The sequence below is a fragment of the Rhinolophus sinicus genome, linkage group LG09 (genome assembly GCF_036562045.2).
Source record: "Rhinolophus sinicus isolate RSC01 linkage group LG09, ASM3656204v1, whole genome shotgun sequence".
NCBI lineage: Eukaryota > Metazoa > Chordata > Mammalia > Chiroptera > Rhinolophidae > Rhinolophus > Rhinolophus sinicus.
This window is the reverse complement of record NC_133758.1, coordinates 81,899,025-81,924,320: the sequence shown is the minus strand read 5'-3', so window position 1 is coordinate 81,924,320 and position 25,296 is coordinate 81,899,025.

The window sequence follows — 25,296 nt, the reverse complement described above, 5'->3', positions numbered from 1 at the left end:
TTACCCAATTCTTATTCTTTAGGTCTCAGCTTAAATGTCACCTCTGAGAGGCCTCCTTCACATCCTAGTTAAAAATAGACCCCTGTTATTCTATCTCCTAGACCCTAGTTTATTTTTTCTAGGTATTTACGATAACTTGAAATAATTTTAGTTGTGAGTGAGTGTATGTGTGTTCTAACTCCCTTACTAGAGTATAGACTTTACTATACTCTAGCAAATGAGTAATATCTCTAGCAAATGAGCAATATCTATCTTGCTACTATTGTACGTCCTGCATTTAGCACAGTGATTCAAAGCATTCCCTCAATTTTTGAATGAATGAATAAATGAATGTTATGGAATAATAGAAAGAATGTAGTAAGAGCTAAATGCTTGATGGAGAATGACCAGGAGGAATTCAACATGGAAATTTTAAGTGTGAGGGAGCTGTGGGACAATCCAGGTGACCATGTCTTCTAGGTAGCTGACAGACATAGTTTACACACACAATTCTAAAGCTAAATAGTGCAGAAAGGCCTATAGGAAAAGGTGACGTTCTCTTGGTCTACTCCACCCTCAGTCCATCTCTCTAGAGGTCAACATTTTTAACTGTGTTTAGCTCCTTTAGTTGTTACTGCCATTGTCTGTATCTTCAAATATGATGCTATGTTGCTCTCTTATTTTATCAACTTTGAATTATCAATTGCTATGCTACATGACGCTTTAGTCCATCTTTCCATCCTTCTTCTCACCTTCTCTCAATAGTTATATTTAACATATTTTTGTTGTGTACACTTGTAAATTGAAATAAGTTGATTAAACCTTCTGCTTTCATCCACTCTACATAGTTCCTCTTGCCTCCCCAAGTTGTAAGATAAGGATGTTTGTGTGTCTAGCCTTCCTCCCACCTCCATTTCCTAGTTTCTGGAAGTTGTATTTTTAGTTTTCTATAGTCAAGATTGATAACATTTATATTCTCCTGTCATACAGTCTACTGGCTGCTCAAAATCATGTCACATTTGAATAGCTTTCATGTTTGAACTATGCTGCTTGTATCATTTTTATTATTATTGCTGGAGAAACTGATTCTGTTCTTTTTATCCTAATGGATGAAAAAAAAAGTGTATTCTTTACCACGTTGCTGGTAGCTTCTAGTTTCTTGCTTATTCTCTATACTTTTTAGAATCAGTTATTTTCTTTTCCTTGAAGCCACTTATTTCCTGTTTTAAATTAGAGTGGTTGCATGAACTGTGGCTTCATTGTACAATGTTCTGCTTTTCTGGAGGTTTACTTTTTCTTTCTTTTTTTCTCATAACGGCAAAAGCATATATTGATACAAAATCCCCTTAAGTAAATAAAATTTCAAGTAAATAGAAATAAAATAAATTCTACAGGCATGTGAAGTCCTTTATGTTATAGAGGTAAAATATTAGAATTTGACTATGGCTTATAACTGATATTTAATTATATAATAACATTATTGACACCTCTTTATAACTTACATGGTTCCAGACTAATCAAACATGTGTCTTTATTTCTAGTGTTTATTATATTATAATCAAAAGAAAAACACAAGCAGAGGATCTTCGTGACAAAATTCCTGCTATAGTCAAAGCCATAACTGAGAAGGGGAACTCACATGAATTCAAATGCTGTTTTCTGCTGAGATATGAGTAGATGGTGTAGGTGAAGACCTGATCTTTATCATTTATTAAATATATGAAAATATTTAGAGGCTGAAAAATCGTTAATTTACATACTCTTAGAGGCAAAGTATGAATAATTAGATATCCCAGAAGTAAACAAATTTTTCAGAGTCTGTTTCATTTAGCCAATAGTATTTAATGGTATAAAACATAAATTTATAAATCACACACACACACACACACACACACACACACACACAGAGACACACAAGCCCGCACACACACACACACACACACACACACACACACACTCATATATATGAAAATGTCCCTGATTGGCATTGGGACCAAACTGACATAAAGCACAGTATTCGTGTCAGCATAACCATCCTTATCACATTAATGTGCCCCATTATGGGATGATTAAAATTTTCCATTTATCTAGCTGGCCATAATGTTTGCATTCCAAGCAGAAATGAGGGATGTAAATTATGCTTAGGCAAGGGGAAAAGCTTGCATTGAAATAATTATGACAACTTACAGTACACAGTGTATAGCAGGTTTGCAAAATACTTTTCACGTAGATTTGCTCATCTGCTTTCCATAACAACCCTGAGAAATGCATGTGGCTGTGTTAACTCCATTTTATTGCTGACAAAACCGAGGAGCAAAAATAGTTATGTTTTTCAAGGGAACTGCTGATGAGGAGCAGAGCAGGAGGATTCAAACCCAGGAAATATGGCTGTTCGTCTGTTTACTACACCACAAAATTTTCTGTTTATCAACTGTTAATTTTGTTTTTTAACCTGTTAATATGTATCATGCAGATTACATCTGTGTGATAAAGGAAAGGGGCTGGATGCGTGCAGGCATCCAAATTACTCATACAAGGTGTTTACACCATACTGCCCCTTTTAAAGGTCAAAGTAGTAAGGACAGACCTAACCTCCAATCCTGGCTATTCCCAGGAAAGTACATGATTAAGGAGAACAACATCGTGTGTGTGTAGCACTCTCCACCACACCCCCAGAAATTAAGAAAAGCTTTGAGATGGGAAAGAAGTCATTTTAACCATCTCACATATGCTTATTAAATTATTAACACATATTCCCACTGCCTTGCCTTAGTGGTGCTTATGGGTTGATTGGATGTAGTCTTTTATTCACGGTATAGGTTTTGAGCAACTACTATGGGTCAGCATGATTCAGAATGTAAACAAAAACAGTACAACAAAATGAGTACAGATTGTGGTCAATGATACAAGGAAAGTAAGCAGTGAAAGGCAAAGTGCTTTCAAATCTAGGGGTCAGGAGAGCTGCTCTGGGGAAGTGACATTTATACTGAGACCTGGAGCAAAGGCCCTGAGATGGAGAGAGTTTAGTGATCTGGGACTGACCAAAGAGTTGTGACCAGATGCTACAGACAAGAAGAGAGTGAGCAGGATGCAAAAATGGAGAGGTTGAGAGGGCCTTGTAGGTGATGTAAAGAGAGTGGATTTTACTCTGAATGCTACAGAAAGCCATTGATGTGGTTTAAGCAGAGATGACATGATTTAATTTATGTAGAAAAAAGATCACTATGGAGGATCTGTAGAGAATGGGTGGAGGGGTTTAGAACTGAAGCAGGGAGACAGCCAGGATATTCCCCGCATGAGGAGACAGCAGTATAGACTATGGTGGTAGCAGTGGAGTTGGGGAGAAGTGGATATTAGTAGACTAAATGAATGCACCATCTCCTGACCTCTCCTACTAACCACTGTCCTGACTCCCTTCCCCAGAGATTAGCTTTGTCTGTTTTTACACTTTATATGAATAAACTCGTACAGTATGGACTTTGTTGTTGCTGTCTTCTTTCACTCAGTATGTGCAATTCATCCATAGTGCTGTTAGCAGGAGCGTGTTTATGCTCACTGTTGTATAGTACTCCATTTCCCAAGACACCAATGGAATAATCCCATCATTTTCCCATTCTACTTGGATGAACATTTGTTTTTTTCCCCCCACAAGACTAGGGAATAGAATTGAATCATGCTCTGTTGCATGATAAAGTCCTTGCTAGGTGATGGATATGTTAATTAACTTGATTGTGGTAATCATTACATAATGTATGCATATATCAAAACATCACCTTGTATACCTTAAATATGTGTAATTTTTATTTGTTGATTATATATCAGTAAAGCTGGAAAAAATTACATCTATGAATAATTTTGAATACAAAGGGTGATGTCTTTGTTAAGTGAAATATGAAAAAGAGAATATGTCACTATAGATATATACACATAACTATTCTATATCTATCATCTATCTATCTATCTATCTATCTATCTATCTATCTATCTATCATCTCTCTATCTATCTATCATCTATCTATCATGTATCTATCCATATTTCCATCCATAAAATATTTACATTCATAGAAAAGTAACCAAAAATTGTTTATTTCTGGGTGGTAGAATTATGAGTAATTAATATGTTTTCTTTATTTCATTTTTTTTCAATTTCCTACACCTTTAAGTTTAATTGGAACAAGAACGCACAGAAAAAGAAACTGCTGTTGGACTAGAGACAGCAGGCAGGACATTTCAGTGTACGCACTCTGTGCTAGGGCTAAACAGAATAACTTCTAGCCAGTTCCCAGATGCTCGGTGCATTCTTTCATCTGTTTTCCTATGGTTCTTTCAACTAAGAAATGTTCCCTCCCTTGGCTGCTTCCCAAATTCCTCCATCATCCAGCTAAGTTCAACCATTATTTCCTTTGTAAATTAGTCCCTGACATTTCTCCTTTTTTCCTTCTGAAGAGATGGGTACATCCTTCCCAGTGGTTCCATAGCACCTGGTACATAGGTAAGGGTGGCCTTCCAGTCTGGAAACACAGGCAGTACACATATTTATCAACAGTATTTTCAAATACATATAAAATAATATCTGTTTCCAGACTGGATGGCCATGCTTTACATTAAAGTATTTATTGCATTCAATTATAACCATTGTTCTATCCATACTGTGACCTTTTGAAGGCAGCTCCTTTGCCTTTCTTATCTCTGTGCCAGAACCTACCTATTACAGTGCCTAACATGAAGTGGGTCTTCAGTAAATGTTTCATGAATAAGTGATTGAATTGGCCTAACGTGTATATTTTAACCAAGATGGTATTTACTGTCTCTGTTGTTTACTGGTATTTTAAAAATAGACTGGGAGACATTCTAATCATCTCTCATCTTTTTATTTGGAGGCTTTTGGATCTGTTTTCCTTTAGTTTTGACTATGTTGGTTCAACTTCTTGTCTCTTTTGGTCTCTTACATCTGTCTTGACACGTGAATGGCAGACAGAATTGAATGCACTCTTCCAGGCTTTGGTATGCTGCCCTTCTGTATAAAGACTTTGCTTTTAAACTTTTGTAATGATGCTCAACATGTGTGAGGTTAAGCAGCATAATGCTGTACTCCCTGCATTCAAAGAAGATTTCAAATCATATTTATTCATGATGTTATTTATGAAGCTAGAGTATGCTTTCTGGACAACACTTTTAAGTTTTTATCCTACGTTTTTCTTTTAAACTTTGTAGTGGTTGCCATCTACTGCCATGTAGTTTGCAATTAGGTCTAGAACCTTGTGTCTTATCCTCCAAATATTTTTGAGGAATGTTTAAAGTGGGATATTAAAAAAAAAAAAGGGAAATCTTTTAAAGATTTTTCTATTTTAAAAACCAAAAAAAATTTATTCACCTCTTGTACCTTTTGTTCTGTTTTGTTTTAGTTTGAAAATATATACCTCCGATCTGCAATACCAACTGGGTATTTCTTCACCCATCTCCAACCAACATCCCCATCTCAAGTCCTGGTAATGTACTTTATGATTTTGGGTAATGGTGTGGTTGATTGCTATATGATTATGACTTGGCTTGCTGAATTTTGAGCTCATGCCCAATATAATTGTGGGACTTAATATTAAGAATATTGAAACCCCACTGGTGATTTTTTTTGTATTTTGACAATCATTCTTCTATCTAATCCAAGACCACAAAACATATATTGAGTCTCTTTTGAGACATTTTCTTGTTTATCTGTGCTGTTTTGTTATTTTTTAGGGGAAAATTTTTATGCAGTTGGTATTTAATTGTCATGGTTTTAATTATCTCTGAGTCTTTAGTAAGTACTCAGTAGGGTGTGCCGTGCTTGAAAAAACTGTTATTTATTTGTCTTTGACTTTTTCTGAAAGTAGATAACAACTGAGTGGATTAGCACAACTTAATTTGGACGTAAATTGTCGCCAGTAAAACTGTTGATATGTGTTGAGATTTCATAGAATTTGTAGTTTGGAAAAATAGATTCATACACTCAAAAAATTCCAAATATATTTAAAAGTTTCCTAATTGTATTGAGGATTGGTTTTTACTTTTAAATTAAATTAATCACAATTAATATGTTAAATGTAATTTAAAATTAATTAGAACTACAGGTAACTTGAAATTAATTAAAATTAAATAAAATTTAACATTCAGTTCCTGAGTTGACCTAATCATATTTCAATCCCCACATGTGGTTGGCAACTACAGTATTGGACAGTGCAGGTTTGGCTGGTTTGCTCTAATTCTGAACAACTCCTATTGTTTTCCTAGCAAGCTTTTAACTGCTATAGTACAGTACTTAGCAAAAAATGTATTTGGTATCTAATGACCACTTTCATTTTCAAGAAATTTCAAATTGGAATGATCACAGTCCCATTCAAGAGGCACAATGTTCTGTGTTTATAGTTTCAGGGTCCTTCAAATCGCTATTTGAAAAATGCATTTATAGAGCTAGCACATATTAATAATTGCCCATGAAATTGTGCTTATACTAGGGAATGACATTACTAGTAAATGACATTACTAGTCATTTACTAGATTACTAGTTATGCTCCTCATTTGGTTGTATACATGCTTGTATTGTTTGCTTATATATTTTGGTGTCAATTGCATACTCAGAATGTGTCAGAAGAATTTAGAAGGCCAGTCTTAGATAATTTTTATAGATGGCATTTCTCAGGCTTTCAGGCTTCTTGATATATTTACTTATAATGAATGCACACGTACTGATGGAGATCCAGTGTGGAATTTACTTTTTATGTTTATACTGTTATTCTGTGAAAGAGTCCAATCTACCTGTCATGTTGATTGTGACTGTGTGTATGTGTGTGTGTGTTTTAAACTTTGCACTTTCTTTAAATTAAAATTGTTTCCTTTGATCTAGGGGATTCTAGGTGTCTGATTAAATTGTGTGTGGTTTTATTCTAGTAGAATAATTTTAAAACCTTGTAGACTGTAAAAATACCATGTTTAGATTGATTAGCCATTTATTTGTACTTTCACTTATCATACATTAATGGGGTACCTACTGTGTTCAAAGTAATGGATTCTCTAAGAGAATTAGTGAGCTCTCTCTGCAAGTAACTGATATTTTCACATGCATATTTCATTTTACTGTAGTTTATCTGTTACCATATTAGCCATGGGAGTCATAGCACTATGCTAGTTGGCCATCTTGGCCGGAGAAACGTGTCTGCTCTTGTCAGAATATAAAGTGGTATGAAAACAAAATAAAATGAAACAGAGCAATTGAGTTTTGTTCTTTGCTCTCTCACTAAATTATTGAATGTTCATGACAAAATTACTAAACCTTTTTGTTTTTCAGTTTCCCCATCTACAAAGATTATGATAAGTGTTCTATTCACCACAATAACCAATTTTAAGCGTCAGTTATAAAGATCAAACAAGCCTTGCCTGTGACTGAATGGTTTTTTTCGTGAAAAGCTTATGTTGTACTATTTGAAAGAAAATAATAGAAACTTACATACAGCTATGTTTACAATTATTTGCAAAAACTGCAGATCATTGTTATTATTTTTATTAAATTATTTTTAATTGATATTCAATATTATGTTAGTTTCAGGTGTACAGCATAGTGGCTAGACATTTATATAATTTAGGAAGTGATTCCTCCCAATAAGTCTAGTACCCACCTGGTACTATTGTAATTGTTACAATATTATTGACTATATTCTCTATGTTATACTTTATATCCCTGTGACTATTTTGTAACTGCCAATTTGTACTTCCTGATCTCTTCATCATTTGTACCCACTCTCCCAACCCTCCTCCCATCTGGAAACCATCAATTTGTTCTTTGTATCTATGAGTTTGTTTCTGTTTTGTTTGTTTGTGTATTTTGTTTTTTAGATTCCACATATAAGTAAAATCATATGGTATTAATCTTTCTCTGTTTGACTTATTTCACTTAGCATAACACCCTCTAGGTCTATCCATGTTATTGCAAATGGTAAGATTTCATCCTTTTTTATGGCTGAGTAATATTCCGTTGTATATATGTACCACTTTTTCTTTATTCATCTATTGATGGACTCTTAGGTTGCTTCCATATCTTGGCTATTGTAAATAATGCTTCAGTGAACATAGGGATACATGTGTCTTTTTGAATTAGTGTTCTTGATTGTTTTTCGGATAAATACCCAGAAGTGGAATTGCTGGATTATATGGTAGTTCTGTTTTTAATTTTTTGAGGAACCTCCATACTGTTTTCCATAGTGGCTCCACCAATTTGCAATTCCACCAAAAGTGCACAAAGGTCCACTTTACTCCACATCCTCGCCAGCACTTGTTTTTGTTGTTTTATTGATGATAGATAGCCATTCTGATGAGTGTGAGGTGATACCTCATTGTGGTTTTAATTTGCATTTCTCTGGTAATTAGTGACATTGAACATGTTTTTTTACGTCTATTGGCCATCTGTATGTCTGCTTTGGAAAAATATCTATTTAGGTGCTCTGCCCATCTTTTAATTGGATTGTTTTTTTTGTGTTAACTTGTATGAGTTCGTTGTATATGTTAGATAGTAACTCCTTATTGGATGTATCATTGGCAAATACCTTCTTCTATTCAGTAGGATTTCTTTTCATCTTGTTGATGGTTTCCTTGGTTATTTTTCTTTTTCTAGTTCCTTTAGGTGTCAGATTAAATTGTTTATTTGAGATTTTTCCTGTTTGTTGAGGTAGCCATGTATGCTATAAATTTCTGTCTTAGAACTGCTTTCCCTGTATCCCACAGATTTTGAGTCATTGTGTTTTTTTCTTCATTTGTCTGCAGGTATCTTTTGCTTTCTTTGAATTCAGGAAAGTGGATCCTGTATTTATCTAATAGATAATTATTAAACGTTTGCCATGTGCTAGCAACTATGATAAATATTGATGATACAAGCATGAAGATGACCTCATTCTCTGCCAATTGGATGTTAAAGTTTAGAGGGAAAAGTAGATGAAAAAATGAGGAAATGTCAACATGGTGTGGAAAGTGTCCCAATCCAGGCAATATTCTGAGGAACTAGGTGGGTGTGGCTCTTTATTCATAGCAGGGACTGGGTGTGATGCATGACAGATTATGTCACAGTGTAGTATAATTGTATTTAAATCTAAAGTAGGTAGAAGAGGGACAATTTTCGTAGAGCATGAGGAGCGTTCACATTTCACTAGCCCAAGGCAGATGGAGTGAGCAAGGAAGACAAATGTAAGAAAGAAAAAAGGGATTAGAAAATGGAAAGAAATGCTGAGGAAGATAGTGGAGTAGAGCATAAAGGTAAAGACTGAAGAAAAGATAAGCAGAAAGTATTACCTAAAGGAAATACCAAAGATGGTCTGGCCTGAAGGATGAGGACATTAAAAAGACTTTTAAGAGGCTGTGGGGATTTTGAAAACTAGGACGAGACAGATGTCATGTATAATTTATTACCTAGAAAACTGTTAGTTAAAGTGGATATAAAATTGCAAGGTAGGAGAGTCAGGTGTGGAAAAAAGGTTCCCCAGCAAAAGTTAATGTGCTAAAGCAATATGCTTTCAAAGTCAGTTAGTCAAGATTATTGAGAATAATGGGAGATAGAGTGGACAGCTGTAGTTAGAATTTATGGAGTTGTAATAAAAAAGAAGAGACAAAGAAAAGCCAGAACTTTTTGTTCTAGCAAAAATGTTGACCTTCTATCACTCTGGGTGGTGAACACACAATGTAATATATAGATGATGTATTATAGAAATGTACACTTGAAACCTATATAATTTTACTAACCGATGTCACCCCAGTAAATTTCATAAATAAAAAAAATGTTGAAGCTTATAAATGTTTGAAAGAATGGAGATGATCTGGCCTATAGGGTGAAACACATTTTTAGAAAAGAAGAAAGGAAATAAGGTGAAAAGAAACAATGACTACTGAAGACTCTTAATTTTGAAATTTATTTTTACTTAAAAAAATTCTATTGTTATTAAAAAAAAACTCCCTAAGAAAATCATTTTGGTTGTTTTCATTAGAAAGTAATACATTCTCATCATCAAACATTTAGGAAATGTAGGAAAATCAACCATATAATTCCATCATTTAATTTTAACATTTAATATATATTATTTCCTGTTTTTTTTCAGTGCATGCTTTTGTTTGTTTTGACTTTGGTAATTGTTGACAAATTCATCTAATTGGGTTTTATTTGATCATAGGACAAAATTATAGATACAAATACTTTGTAAAATCTTTTTATAAACAAAAGTGATGTGGGTCAAATGGAGAAATATATAACGTGCTTCTCACACCATAACCATATTTGTGTAAAGCTTTATAGAAAACATTTCAGGTGCTCCTTCTTGAGCAAGTTTATCTTATTTTAGCAAGGAGGGAGGGATTTTCTAGTGGGTTGTGGTGGTGTCTTAGTCCTTTCTGGCTGCTGTATCAAAATACCTCAGACTGGGTAGCTTATAAACAACAGACATTTATTTCTCACCGGTCTGGAGGCTGGGAAGTACAAGATCAAGGTGCCAGGATGACTGGTTCACTGGCCCTCTTCCTGGTTCGTTGTCTTCGTACTGTGGTCTCACTCAGTGGAAGGGTACAAGGGAGCTCTCTGTGGTCTCTTTTATAAGGTTATTAGTCTCATTCATAAGGGCTCTGGTCTTATGACCTAATCACGTCTCAAAGGCCCTGTCTACTAATACCATCACATTGGGTATTAGGATTTCAACATAGGAATTTTGGGGGGGACACATTTAGTCCATAGCAGGTAGTACATGTGGAGTGGGTTTAATATCTGGAGTTTCTTTAAGCAGAGCTCATGGGAAATCAGTAATGGTTTATATATTATCCTTTCAGCCTCTCTTTACAACTCTGTTTGATAACAGCTTTTAGATCTATGCTTCTAGAGAAAGAAAGGATAGATCAAAAGTTCATCAGCTCTCTGATTCTAGTATAAAGAAGTGACTCCAGTTGGGATGGGAATCATCTCTAAGCTCTGATCTCTTATTGGTGAGTCTGTTTAAAGGTTTATCAACTTTGCTTACCTTTTCAAAGAATTGATCTTTTGTATTGCTATTTTTTTAGACTCTATTTTGTTTATTTCTGCTCTAAACTTTATATCCATCCTTTCATCAGTTTGTGCTTTGCTTATTTTTCTTCTTCTAGTTCCTTTAGGTGTCAGATTAAATTGTTTATTTGAGATTTTTCCTGTTTGTTGAGGTAGCCACGTATGTTATAAATTTCCCTCTTAGAACTGCTTTCCCTGTATCCCATAGATTTTGGGTCATTGTGTTTTTTTCTTCATTTGTCTGCAGGTATCTTTTGATTTCTTTGAATTCAGGAAAGTGGATCCTGTATTTATCTAATAGATAATTATTAAACATTTGCCATGTGCTGGCAGCTATGATAAATATTGATGATACAACCATGAAGATGACCTCATTCTCTGCCAATTGGATGTTAAAGTTTAGAGGGAAAAGTAGATGAAAAAATGAGGAAATGACAACATGGTGTGGAAAGTGTCCCAATCCAGGCAATATTCTGAGGAACTAGGTGGGTGTGGCTCTTTATTCATAGCAGGGACTGGGTGTGATGCATGACAGATTATGTCACAGTATAGTATAATTGTATTTAAATCTAAAATAGGTAGAAGGGGCACAATTTTGGTAGAGGATGAGGAGCATTCACATTTCACTAGCCCAAGGCTGATGGAGTGAGCCAGGAAGACAAATGTAAGAAACAAAAAAGGGATTAGAAAATGGAAAGAAATGCTGAGGAAGATAGTGGAGAAGAGCATAAAGGTAAAGACTGAAGAAAAGATAAGCAGAAAGTATTACCTAAAGGAAATACCAAAGATGGTCTGGCCTGAAGGATGAGGACATTAAAAAGACTTTTAAGAGGCTGTGGGGATTTTGAAAACTAGGACGAGACAGATGTCATGTATAATTTATTACCTAGAAAACTGTTAGTTAAAGTGGATATAAAATTGCAAGGTAGGAGAGTCAGGTGTGGAAAAAAGGTTCTCCAGCAAAAGTTAATGTGCTAAAGCAATATGCTTTCAAAGTCAGTTAGTCAAGATTATTGAGAATAATGGGAGATAGAGTGGACAGCTGTAGTTAGAATTTATGGAGTTGTAATAAAGAAGAAGAGAAAAAGAAAAGCCAGAACTTTTTGTTCTAGCAAAAATGTTGACCTTCTATCACTCTGGGTGGTGAACACACAATGTAATATATAGATGATGTATTATAGAAATATACACTTGAAACGTATATAATTTTACTAACCGATGTCACCCCAGTAAATTTCATAAATAAAAAAAATGTTGAAGCTTATGAATGTTTGAAAGAATGGAGATGATCTGGCCTGTAGGGTGAAACGCATGTTTAGAAAAGAAGAAAGGAGGTAAGGTAAAAAGAAACAATGACCACTGAAGACTCTTAATTTTGCAATTTATTTTTACTTAAAAAAATTCTATTATTAAAAAAAAAACTCCCTAAGAAAATCGTTTTGGTTGTTTTCATTAGAAAGTAATAATTCTTATCATCAAACAGTTAGGAAATGTAGGAAAATCAACCATATAATTCCATCATTTAATTTTAACATTTATTTATTTATTTATTTATTTATTTATTTATTTTTAATTTATTGGGGTGACAATTGTTAGTCAAATTACATAGATTTCAGGTGTACAATTCTGTATTACATCATCTATAAATCCCATTGTGTGTTCACCACCCAGAGTCAGTTCTTCTTCCAGCACCATATATTTGATCAATTTTAACATTTAATATATATTCTTTCCTGTTTTTTTTTCAGTGCATGCTTTTGTTTGTTTTGACTTTGATAATTGCTGACAAAATCATCTAATTGGGTTTTATTTGATCATAGGACAAAATTATAGATATAAATACTTTGTAAAATCTTTTTATAAACAAAAGTGATGTGGGTCAAATGGAGAAATATATAACGTGCTTCTCACACCATAACCATATTTGTGTAAAGCTTTATGGAAAACATTTCAGGTGCTCCTTCATGAGCAAGTCTATCTTATTTTAGCAAGGAGGGAGGGATTTTCTAGTGGGTTGTGGTAGTGTCTTAGTCCTTTCTGGCTGCTGTATCAAAATACCTCAGACTGGGTAGCTTATAAACAACAGAAATTTATTTCTCACAGGTCTGGAGGCTGGGAAGTACAAGATCAAGGTGCCAGGATGACTGGTTCACTGGCCCTCTTCCTGGTTCATTGTCTTCTTACTGTGGTCTCACTCAGTGGAAGGGTACAAGGGAGCTCTCTGTGGTCTTTTATAAGGTTATTAGTCTCATTCATAAGGGCTCTGGTCTTATGACCTAATCACGTCTCAAAGGCCCTGTCTACTAATACCATCACATTGGGTATTAGGATTTCAACATAGGAATTTTGGGGGGACACATTTAGTCCATAGCAGGTAGTACATGTGGAGTGGGTTTAATATCTGGAGTTTCTTTAAGCAGAGCTCATGGGAAATCAGTAATGGTTTATATATTATCCTTTCAGCCTCTCTTTAGAACTCTGTTTGATAACAGCTTTTAGATCTATGCTTCTAGAGAAAGAAAGGATAGATCAAAAGTTCATCAGCTCTCTGATTCTAGTATAAAGAAGTGACTCCAGTTGGGATGGGAATCATCTCTAAGCTCTGATCTCTTATTTCAAGAGATCTTTTGTTTTAAAATAGTCATGTGTACATGTGTCTACCCACCACACCTCTTTTCCCAGGAGGGAACTAGATTCACTTAATATCTTATATGTACTTTTTAATGGTTTTCTTTCCTTAGTGTAGTTCTACTCCAGCAGAAGTTGAATTTTTTTTTTTTCTGAATTCTTGTTTTAATTCCTAGTGGTATGCATGCCCTACGATCCAAATTCAGTGTCAAAGGAGTTAAAATGTGTGGCACTACTAACATAGTCTTACAATCTTCTTTGTGTTTTAGTTTTAATCCACTGTATTTACCACAGTAGATATGGCAGGAACACAATCAAATATTTATTGAATGAATAAGCATTTTTGTTTTCTCTTGTGAAAACGATTATTGCCAAATAAATGTCAAATAAATTTTGCAGAATTTTTCTTTTGAGCTTGAATTCTGGACTTTGTGTTTGATGTTGCAACCTCAATTTTAACAAGGTTTTTCCAATCCTAGTGAGCATTAGAATCACCTGGGCAACTTGTTGAACATGCAGACTCTTGGGCCACAGCGCATAGATATTCTCATTCACTAGGTGGGGTCTAGCCATCTGCATTTTTAACAAGTGCTTGGAGTGTTTGTGTAGCAGGTGGTCATAGGACCACACTGTTAAATGCTCAGAAAGACTCAGGCAGACCCAACTTAGATCTGTATTTTCCTTAATTTGGTTAGGTTCATATATTTCAGGCAGATATTCTAGACAACTGGTTTTAGGAAATGGTCTTATGGCAGTCTTTAGGTCATCAATCTAGAATGAGTTCTAAAAGACTGTCTTGTATCAGTTGCACACGCAGATGTTAACAGCTGGTCATGTATTATCTTGTCATGAGTAAATCTCCATGACGTCAAATCTTAAATGATTAAACAGTTGACTGTTGTTGTTTTCTAAATTTACTTTAAAAGTTATTTTTATTATTTTTAATTTTTAAAACATGTTTCAATTACAGTTGACATTCAATATTATATTAGTTTCAGGTGTACACATAGTGGTTAGACATTTATATAACTTACGAAGTGATCACGCTGGTAATTCTAGTACTCACCTGGCACCATACATAGTTTTTATAGTATATTGACTACATTCCCTATTCTGTACTTTGCATCCCCTTGATTATTTTGTAACTGCCAATTTAAATTTCTTAATCCCAGCTGACGATTGTTTTAAAAATGAAATTCCTTAGCAACATTTTATTATCATGCCTTCATAGAGGAAGGACTAACCAAAGACTTAAAATAAATTGTCTGGCTGGCTAAAAAAAAACTGACAGGCCTTTGACAATTCGATGCCCTTTCATTAAAAATCTGTGATTTGTACCTTGTGGTCCCTCTTGGAATCACCCTCAATATGTCTCTGAGGAAGTGGGTGTCTCTGTGGTTTCATTGACTTCCTGTGCTCTCTGAGTCTCACTTTGATTCCCTGATATGAATTCCTAGGTACTCCTTTATCTTAAGTATCTGCCAAGGCAGTTTCCCTCTGTGGCAACATACTATTAGTTAGTGTGGAGAGGTCTGTGGCTGCGAGGGGAATAAAGGTGAAAAGTCTGGCTGCTGAATTGCTACTTGGCAGCATATATCACTTTGTCACTGAGTGATTAAAATTCCTTCTGTGACTTTTGCATTAAGCAGAAAAGCGTACAGAGGATCTAGAAAATGTTCATGTTATTTAGGACTTGGTAAAGAAACCTATGTATTCTTTCACATGCAACTACAAGAATAAAAACTCCAAATTTCCACACAACAAACCAACTCTTCAGGAACCAAAGTTTCATGTGGAATAATATTTATAAGTATGCACAAAAATGATTACTGTATACATGATATTTTTGAGTTATTATAATCTGGAGACCTAAGAATATTAGTAAGCCTCACTGTACTGCCTTTGACTGCCAAGTTCTGTGACTCAGTTGGTGGAGAATAGACGGTCCCACTTACCTCCCCCTCCTAGTGTTTTCTTCCATGTGGAGGGTCACCACTAGCATATCACTTCTGCCCTGTCTCCACATCTTCATTCCTACACTCTCTCTCATGGAGTAACATTGTTTTGGTGAATGTGGGAGCAGAAATTGGACATATTTATCTCAGTCTCTTCATGTTTTTCTTCAAGAGCCAGCTGCTACTGAAAACTATATATCCTGGGTCACCATCTCTATGCTGTAAGTTTTCAGTGGCCCAAACCTGTAAATGAGGTCTGTTATTACTGAGGGATGGCCTGTGTCTGGATGTCACAGTACTGGGTGTCATATTGGGAAATGTATTGTTGCTAAACATCTTAGCCATGCACTCCAACTTCATCTGGGGGAGACATAAGATGTGCTTCCCAGAGCCCCTTCAAAGCAGGACTTGTCTAGCAGTGAAGAGGGTGGTGGGAGAGTGCCTCCAATTGTCTGTTGTTTTCGGGTCTGCCTCAGCTGCACAGAGCTAGATGCTTTGCTCAAAGTCACACCCTTCCCGGGCAGCCCATATTTGGTGAGTGAGCTAGGAGGGGGTTTAAAGGCCCAGACATTTCAACCCACTATGGGATGACTCTCATGGGTAGTGTTCACTCCAGAGCTTCCTGCCAGGTTGGCCAACGCTTTTTTGAGTCTGCATCACAGTGTGACTTTTTCATCTTCTCAGTCCTGCTTCATCCCCTTCCTTTAATCCCTTATGTACATCTGTCATGCAGGGACTCAGCTCCTGTTCCCCACACAAGAACGCAGGATTTAGTGAGGACAAAAAGGAACAACGGAGCCACAGATAGGGGAGACATACCACTATATTCTCGAAGGTAGTTGGTCGAAACACAAAGCAAACATACACCAGTATTCCAGTGAGGGATCTTCCTGCACCCCAGTCTCACTGGCAGCCAGTCAAGACACAGGAAGTAGGATCAACATGGTCCGCAATCCATAATCTGCTTGCTAACCACACTTGCTAGCCACAATCCTCTTCTCTGCCAACCAAGCAACCTGCCAGTTTAGCCACGGCAGTTATATTAGTGGCTAATGGCTAACCAGTTATAGCTGATGGCCAACTAGTTACAGCTGATGGCCATCTACTACCCAAGCTAGCACCTTTCCATGTAACGTTGAGAGCCTGCTCTCTTGGCTCTGTCTCCACAATCTAGACCTCCAGCGTCTTGCCTCACACCCTATGCGATCAGTGTCTTTCCCAAGGGGCCCTGTGCCAGGAACCAGTTCATGAGAAAAAGTTTCAGTCCAGTTCAAGTAATGTCCCAGGGGGTGTCCCTCAATGTCCACCTACTTTCTGGGCACAGCCAGGGTTCCCAGGGTACCACCAGTCTTTCTGGGCATAGCCAAAGTGCTTACATATTCTCGATGGTGGCTGGTCAAGACACAGGAAGTAAACATCTGCCTGCACCCCCACAAGGGGTCTTCCTACACCACTGTCTCGCTGGTGGCTGGGTGAGACACAGGAAGTAAACATCCACCTGTACGCCATCAAGCGGTCTTCCTGCACCACAATCTCACTGGAGGCCGGGGGAGACACAGGAAGTAAATATCTGCCAGTTCTACTACATTGTTGTACGTTCCCAAGCAAACAGTCAAGAGGTCCATCAAATCAGGGATGGAAGGCAAGTCCCCATAGTCCACAATCATTCACCAGGGCTGTGCATTGGCCTCACAATTTATGCCCTCTCCACAGGGCGAGGGCTCCAAGTCCTCCCCAACCTGGGGTGAGGGACGACCTTGACCTCACCTGCATCCTCTACTGAGGACTCAGCAAGCGTTTCCTCCTGGGACTACAAGTCCTGCATCCAGGCTGCCTCAGCAAGCACTTCCCAGCCCACAGGGCAGCAACGACCTTGGCTTTCTCTGGCCCATGCTGTCTGGAGAATCATCCACGTCTTTCCACCCTTCCATGAGGGTCCAGCTCTCCGGCAGCTACATGGCTTTTTCTATGCTAGTTGGAGAACCGTCCATATCTGCCCACCCCTCCATGGGGGTCCAACTCCTGAGAACAGTGGCCACCAGACACCACACACTGTGTGGGGGCCACATGTCCTCCTGCCCAGAGTCAGACATCATTCTTACCTGGCCGGAATCTTCCTTGCCGCGCCAGGTATCCAAGTGGGTGGTGGCCCCAGTGTGAGATGTCCACAATTCTAGGAGCCTACAGTAGCAGCACACTATGAAAAAGCAGGTGATGCCTGCTATGGCCAGTAGGGTAGTGTGCCATCCAGCAGCTTGAGAGGACCACCAATTTACCAAGGGATCACGTTTCTCCCAGGCAGATCATATTTCCTGCTCCTAGCAGCACTCCTCACAGGCTTCCTGAGACTGAGTGTCTATACACACAAACTGCTCCACCATCCTCCGGAGAGCTTTGGGTGGCACTATACCCTGCTCGCTGCACCATGTGTAATACAGGGACTCAGCTCCCGCTCCCTACACAAGAACGCAGGATATAGTGAGGCCAAAAAGGAACAACAATGGAGCCGTAGATAGGGGAGTCATACCACTATATTCTCGATGTCGGCTGGTCAAGACACAAAGCAAACATCCACCAGTACCCCAATGAAGGGGTCTTCCTGCACCCCAGTCTCACTGGCTGGCGGCCAGGCGAGACACAGGAAGTAGGATCAACACGATCCGCAATCCACAATCTGCTTGCTAACCGCACTCGCTAGCCGCAGTCCTCTTCTCTGCCAAGCAACCAATCAGCCGGCATAGCCACGGCAGTTATATTAGTGGCTAATGTCTAACTGGTTATAGCTAATGACCAACTAGTTACAGCTGGTGGCCATCTACTACCCAAGCCAGCACCTTTCCATGTGAGATCGAGAGCCTGGAAGCTGCTTTCCTGGCTCTGTCCCCACAACATCTTGAACTCAAAATCTGTTTCAGTTGCCTGCACTTGGCGAACCCAATCTGTGACATGACCTCTTTTGGTTATAAATGTTTTAAATATCTTTCTGCTTTAATTTTTGGTTTTCTTAGTTGGTTCAGAGCTCAAGTAGGGAAAAATTGGGGAGAAATAAAATACATATTTAATAAGCCAGATCAGCTACTTTTAACCCTGGAACTCAAAAGAATGACAGATGTCACAACCAGATAACAATCATATTCAGCTAGATTTTTGAGATTGTTTAAATCAGTGGTTCCCAGCCTTTGTGAGAATATGAAAATGGGTCCTATTAAATAGAGAAAGGGAAAATTAGCCTCACTAGAAAACTGGACCACAGAGTTTGCCAAAGATCATAAGTACACCATGTTTAGAAAAGGACAATGAGACAATGACTAGGCCACACTTTAACCGCAAAAATGGCTCATTCTAACAACACCGTCTTCTGAGTAATCTTGATTCTTTATAAATGATATCCCTGCATTAATCTTTCTGCCTCTTTGATGAAGATAATTGAGATACCCAATGACTGAATTTCCCCCATTTCTTGATGTCATTCAATCCAGAACTGTCACCTGCCTCCCTCAGTTTTCCTTAAAACCACCCACTTTGAAGCTCTTGCAACTTACTATTACTGAGAAGCCCCCAAGATTTTCCTAGGGTCTCCCATGCTACGGCAAGCTAAGTAAACCTAACTTGTCTTGACTACTGATGTTTTCTTGGTGGTCTTTGACACTTGGCCACACATTAAAATCACCTGGAGAGCTTTTAAAACTCAATTCCCAGGCTATCTCCACACCAATTAAATTAGAATTTCTGGGGTTTAGGGCTGGGCAGTGGCATTTTAAAAAGCTTCTCAGAAAATTTCAATGCGCAGCGAAGATTGAGAACCATTGATTTAAACGATTGTATTGGAAGTGGAGGATGCACCATAGAATAGCTAAAAGGTACTTGCAGCCCTCTGATTTCAACCCGGCACTGTTTACACTGGCTCTGCTTGTGGATGCTCGCAAAGTTGTCTTAATCTATCAGAGGGAGGGTGTTTGATGAGCTGGAAGAAATCCTTTCTTGATGATATTCATGATTAGCCTGGAAGCAGATAAAGAGAGAGATTAAATTGACAACACTCATATTTGGTTCTAGAATGAAAGCGAATGAGGTTATTTGAAAACTCAATCTGACTGAAACAGCAAGAGTTGTATATTCTCTTTTCACATTAACTTGTGGGACCACCTAAATGTTAATATTTTGATTTAACTTTGCTTCCTTTAATCTGTTCTTTTAGAACTGATGGTTAACATTTAAATATGTTTGTTTCTAAGTATTTCTGTCAACAATGTAAATTCATTTCTCCTTCAGGGCAATAATAATTACACGGTAGAAGTTTAAGGAGGAACATCTGAGACATTTATATTAATACTCTTTAACAGAACACTTAATTAACGTGTGTTTCCCATGTGTGGGATTTACTGCAGTGGAGAAGAATTGGTGACAGAGGCAGAAAAGCAAAACAATCATTTCTATAAAATACGCCTTAAACTAGAACATGAAGCTAAAACCAGATGTAGGGACAGAGTCCCAAAGAGCAGTTTCCAGGCTCTCGGCCTCACATGGAAAGGTGCTGGCTCGGTTATTAGATCGCCATCAACTGTAATCAGATAGCCATTAGCTGTAACTAGTTGGCCAACAGCTGTAACTGGTTAGCTGTTAGCCATTAATGTAACTTCCGTGGCTAGGGGGTGTTGATTGGTGGGCAGAGAAGTGGACAGTGGATTGTGGATCGTGTAGCTCCTGCTTCCTGGGTCTCCGGCTCAGCCACCGACGACAGCACAGTGCCATGAACCCCCTATCCATGGCTCTGTTGGTGTTCCTTTTTGGCCTCACTATATCCTGCGTTCTTGTGTGGGGAGCGGGACCAGAGACCCCGCGTTATACCAGACAAACTAACTTTTTTCTTTTTTGTCCCGTTCGAAACTTAAGGAACATGCTTGTTTCTGGCATATTGGACTGTTCTCCACGTGGAGCTGAGTCAAGCAACTGCACAGCCATCGCCTTTCTTGATTAGTTCAGATTTAGAATATTTGCTAAATATTTGGTATTATGTATGATTTAAATTAACATATGACCCCCCAAACAGTTCTGCCTGTGCAGGGAGGCAGGCAGATGTGGCACCACTACTGACCAAGATGTCTATGCTTCACCTGGAACTGTGAATGACCTACAGGCTCAATTCACAGCATCACCAGTTTTTCTAACTGAGCTGCCAGAGTCAGCAAGAATTGCAAGAGTCAAGGAGGCTGTCTTTGCTTATAATCCTATTCCAACAAGTAAATTTTATCTTTCTCACCTCAGGTTCAGAATAACCCAGATTTAGCTTTGCTCCTTGAGGACTAGGCTGGAATGGAGGATCATGTGATACATGTAGGTTCGTTCACCTTTGGATTGCTAACAGTTGTTGTTGTTAAACTGGACTTTGACTGATTTAGGCCTTTTTTTCCCATGTGAGATTTTCTACTTCTGTTTCTCTCCCTTGTCATAATGTCTAAGAATCTATCTAAGCCATGCTGCCGCTAAGTTCACGAGCTTGTGAACCGATGACCATGGCTTTATATGAGTGGTTGAGTGATGTACTGAAATAAAACAATAAACAATCTGATGCATATTATTGCAAAGTTTGTTAGCTGTTTAACTGAACACCTGTAAGTAATATTTTTACATAGCCAAATTGAGTTTTCTTCTTATGGTTTTATCTTGTTAGTTCTTGTGTATCTATTAGACATGTCACTGATATTGCATGTTCCTAAGACCACGTACTGTAATATTCTCTGTCTTCCCTTTTTCATGTTTTCCTTTCCAAGGAGCCTTGGCTCTCAGAATTAAGTTTTTGATGTCTAGGGTGTCAAAGTGCCAAAGAAACTCTGGGAAGTGAGACTGTGACTGCTAGCCTGGTAGCCTAAACCATTTAAGGGAGGGAGGATGAGAAACTACGCCAGTGATGTTAGAATCTCCTGGGGTTCTTTTTGCATTACTTGTGCTCTGCTCCTTCCCAGAGAATCTGAATTAATAATTCAGGGATAGGGCATGACTGAAGGATTGTAAAAATTCTGTACTTAGGCAGGGCAGCTCCTGGATTCAGGACTGGAAGAAGACAGTACCTCTCATCCACAGCAGATACAAACTCCTGTGTGACTCCGCATGGTAAAGTGGGGAGCTCACTGGCCTGAGAGTCCCTGATTCTTAAACTAGCATCACCACTAGTAAACCCCACTACTTCCAGGCATATCATTTCAATTCTCTGACCTTTAGTTTTCTCATACATAAAGTTAAGAAGTTTAACTATGGTCCCTTTTAGAGCTGAGTCTATGATTTCAGGTTTTCACTAAAAAAAAAAAAAGTCTTTACGTATGTCTAGCATATGTACTAAAAAAAAAATCCATCAAATAATTTTGTGTATTTGAACAGAGGTGCTACCAGTGCTAAATTAGTCTAGGAGGTTTAAAATAATTTAATTTTAATTTATAATTAATATTTAAATAAGTTCTGACTTTGGTAGAATTAGTTAGCAGTCCTTAGAGATGAGGTTCTGGATGTATAAATCCTTGGCTTTTATCTATTCTAAGAATAGTGGGAGTTAAAATAAATGATCATATAATCTAAATGACTGTTCCATGAGGTATGTGATATTGTCGTGACAGTTTTTGCAATTATAGATATTCAAGTATAGATGATTTTTAAAGTTGGTTTCTTCTTCAGCATTGAATATACTTTATTTTTAGAAGTTTTAGATCTTTTGGTTTTCATTGTAGAGAAGAGGGTGCTATTTTGACCATTATATTAACATTCATTATATATTTGCATCAGAATTTTTTAGCAGTGTCTCTAAAAAAAAAGCAATTTGACCTTTATTTTGGAGAAGGACAGAGGTGGGGGTGGTGAGTATAGTTCTGCTTTTCCTTGTCAAACAGAAGGAACAAAAAACCTTTATACATAACCCATCAATTTTCAACCATTATATTTTAAGCCACAGGAGCTCCTGAGTTATCTTTGATCTTGGTTCTATCACATAACCAAAGAAATTACACAGCAACTCCCAAAGCAGAGGTCTAGCTGGGAAGAAATTCAAACAAAAATATATAGAAATGTAATTGTTCAGTGTGTCATTATAACTGTTATTCATCTTTTCCTCTTAATCTGTAGTTTTCTCACTCCTCTCCTCTCCTCACTTTATTTTTTATGTATGTGTGCTTTTCCATGGATATGTGTGGCAGAAAGAGTGGTGATGAGACAATGACAACTGGGAAAGAATATTCAAGGAATTCACTGGACTTAAATGTCACTGAGTAGTATCTATATTACCTCTGCAGACAGAAAACATTTGAATCTGATTATGTTCCTGCCTCTTTTGATTTGCATCCTTGGAAGGAAAGCTAGCTATGTTCAGGACTAAGAGGACTTTATTTTAATATTAGACAATAATAATAATTCACCTTCTAGGAGGTGAGCAGTGTGCATCAGTTCAGCCATCATTATAGCACACATTTTAGTGCTTGCTTTCTGGTAGGACCATTTTTCCAATGAAAATAATGGTGTCTATTTGACACAACATATGATAACAAGACAGAATATTTAAAATCTGTATTGTGTTGGAAAATTATGAAATACATTACTCACTGTATCAGTTATTTATTACTCACTGTGTAAAAAATGACCTGAAACAATGGTCATTTTTTTTCCCCTGGTGGGTAAACATTTGGGTTGGGCCCAGCTGGGTGGTTCTTCTGCTGATCTCTCTTGGGTTCACTCATGTGGCTGCATTCTATATCTCTAGTGGGACTAGATAGTATAAGGTGGCCTCACTGACATGTCTGGCTTTGGCTGGTTGTCTAGGGGTCTTAGTTTGCATGACTTATCTCTGCTCTATTTGGTCTCTTATCCTCTAATTTACTGTACTGGGCTCCCTCATGGCAATGTAGGGTCAGCTTTCCAAGAGGGCAAGAAAAGAAGCTGCACATTCCCTTGATGCTTAGTATTTGGAGCTCCCAAACACCAGGCTTGCCCAGATTCATGGTTTGGGGAAATAAACTCCATCCCTAGTTGGGAGGAGCAACAAAGTCACATTACAAAGGGACATGCATACAGAGGTTTGAGAGTTTTTGTAGCCATCTTTGCTTACAACCTACCATAATCAGCCCTCTGGCAACAACAATTCACATTGTCTTCTACATGAAACTGTACTACCCATTTCATAAAAGTCTTATATTCACATGGAATCATCCATGAAGTTCAGGATTTCCTCATCTAAAAGGTCCAGATGTGGATAAGGTTTTTCAGTGCAGCTCCTTGCTTATGACTCTTCTTGATTCAGAAACCTGTGAAATAAGAGGATAAGTAATTTTTCACTCTACACACAACATACAATGGTAAAAATGGACAAGGAAAACTGCAATAGACATTTGCATTCCAAAAAGGTAAGAATGGAAGCACGCAGCTGTCATCTGCCCATGGAAATTCTGAAATCTAACTGGCACATGTTGCCAGTTTTTTCTGTTCTAGGGGCCAAGAACATGCCTTGATTAGAGACTAGTTGAACTCCAGTGGACTGATTCCCTGGTCTACTGTTCTTAGCCCTTGGCTCAGTCCTCTGAGCTCTTTCCTTTTTTTTTTTTTTTTTTTAAATAAGAACTGCCCTGTGTTTGTAGCTGAGTTATTTTCTCAGGCTGCTTCTTGCCCATAGAAATCTAGAGGCCCATTAGCCCCTTTTCATTTTGAATTACTCAGCCCCTTTTCATATAAGCTGGATGTGCTTTTGCTAGAACAACTGTCTTAAAAACTTCGTGCATTTTAAAATGAATCTTCTCAGGGTTTACTACCTGCCCCACAAACAACACCACAATTCTTTTTCAGACAGATCTCTATTTTTGTGTCAGCATGTGTGGGACATGCCTTTAATGTTCTTAGAAGTTCTTTATGTGTCTGAAAGACTCTGTTAGGTTCTATCTTAAATATTTTTGAGGTCATACAAAGGGTTTTTACCCACAACTTTGATTTAATCTTTATACCCACAACTTTGAAGTTATTTCTTAATTTGGAATCTTTTTCCAGGTGGAGAGACTGGGCGTAAGAAATAGGCTTATTTTCCAACTTAACAACTTTCTTTAAATTCTGCTTGCAAACAGTGAGTTCTTTCTTTCGTTCTTTTTTTCCTCATTGACTTGTCATATACAGTTAGCAACACCCAATGTCCTGACTTTCGACATACTGACTAGAGATCTCTTTAGCTGTATCAGTAAGTTCATTAGGCACATTTTCTAATTTTCAAGTTGTATTTTTTTGTCATGCAATAGGAAGGTATGACTATTATCATTATAATTCATCACGTTTGACACTATATAGCCAGGGTACTCTTTTTCCAGCCTCTAATAATATTTTCTTCATCACTTTTAGGGCTCCATTAACAATTTCCTATCACCTTTTAGACTCTGTGTACCCCCTTGTCCCGATGCTAAATGTTCTAAGTTTTGTGGCAGCATCTCATTTCTAGTACCAATTATGTATCAGTTATCTATTGCTGCATACCCCTCCAAAGCTTAGTGGCATAACACAATAAGCATTTATGGGCACATGATTCTGTAGGTAAGCAATTTGGGTTGGACACAACTGAATGGCTTGTTTCCTTATCTCACTTGGGATCACTCATTTTGGCTCCAATGAGCCTAGATGGTTTGAGACGGCCTCACTCACATATCTGGTAGTTGTTGATTGGCTGTTGGTAGGTTGATC